We start from the raw sequence: 1,327 nt of genomic DNA, 5'->3' as shown, positions 1-1,327 counted from the left end.
CCCCCTGCTGGCTGCTGGAGAGGACGCAGGTTTAAGTCGCCCCCTGCTGGCTGCTAGAGAGGACGCAGGTTTAAGTCGCCCCCTGCTGGCTGCTGGAGAGGACGCAGGTTTAAGTCGCCCCCTGCTGGCTGCTGGAGAGGACGCAGGTTTAAGTCGCCCCCTGCTGGCTGCTAGAGAGGACGCAGGTTTAAGTCGCCCCCTGCTGGCTGCTGGAGAGGACGCAGGTTTAAGTCGCCCCCTGCTGGCCGCTGGAGAGGACGCTTCAGCACTAGCTTCACTTTTCGGACCTGGAGATTCCTGCTTGACCTGAATCTATTCCTGCCCTTTGCCCTAAAACTCAATTGACTTTTTCTTTGGTTGGCTTTTACTTGTCAGAGACTTTGGTTTTATTACTTTTACAGTATTTAGTAAGTTCGGGACTGTGTGTGAGTGTCTCTCCTCCTCTTCACCCTCTCATTCCTCCTCCTCTCGCACCTTTTTTGTCATTCTCCTCATCCATCTCCGGCTCTCTGTTTTGTCCTCTTCCTCCTTATGCTTTTCTTTTTCTCTTCATCACCCCCTCTTTGTCGTCCTCCTCCTCCTCCTCTTCCTCCTGCTCCATGTCTGTTCCTCCCTGGAGAAACATGGCTACCAGCCAAGACAGCTGCTTCTTCTTCAGGCCGGTCGGTTGTTGTTGTTGTTTTGCGTTGGTGTGTGTGGTGGACGTCCTGCTGGGAGGAGAAACAATGGGACAGTGGTGATGATATCCCTGATAGACCCTCTCTCATCCCCAAAATGTTTCTTGTGCAGACCTAAACCGACAACATGTCCGCGGCTCTCAGCTCTGAGCCCATTGGTTCCTCCTGAAGATGTAAATCTTTAAAAACTGCTCACCAGATATTTAGTTTCACGTTTAACGAGGCTCAGTGATTTCCTCAAACAGACGAACAGGAGGAAGAAGAGACGTCAGAGTCACAACGTTCACTTTTTGAGTTGGAAAATAAAGGAAACCACCACACTGATCTTTTAATTTGATGTTTGTGTGTTTGCTGGACGTACACCTGCCCCCCCCCCCATCAGATCTGTTCAACAGGGTGAGTTTTGTGTCTTTCTGCTCTGTGTTGTGGCTCTTTGCCAAGTGAGGCTCAAACAAACCTCCCCCCTTCTCTCCCCCCTTTCTCTGTCTGTCTCTCCCTCTCTCTCTCTTTCTCTCTCTCTCTCCCCCCCCTCTCTCACCCCTCTCTCTCTCTTTCTCTCTCCCCTTTCTCTCTTTCTCCCCACCTCTCTCTCCCCTCTCTCTCTTTCTCTCTCTCCCCCTCTCTCTCTCCCCCCTTTCTCTGTCTGTCTC

General features: G+C 51.7%; 1 protein-coding gene across 1 annotated transcript in view; it reads left to right on the top strand.

Annotated features, from left to right (window-relative positions):
- Positions 1-1,327, top strand: part of LOC123971555 (nuclear factor 1 A-type) — a 186,483-nt gene that overhangs the window by 18,428 nt on the left and 166,728 nt on the right. The window lies entirely within an intron of this gene.

The sequence above is a fragment of the Micropterus dolomieu genome, linkage group LG05 (genome assembly GCF_021292245.1).
Source record: "Micropterus dolomieu isolate WLL.071019.BEF.003 ecotype Adirondacks linkage group LG05, ASM2129224v1, whole genome shotgun sequence".
Taxonomy (NCBI): Eukaryota; Metazoa; Chordata; class Actinopteri; order Centrarchiformes; family Centrarchidae; genus Micropterus; species Micropterus dolomieu.
This window is presented reverse-complemented; position numbering and strand designations above follow the sequence as displayed.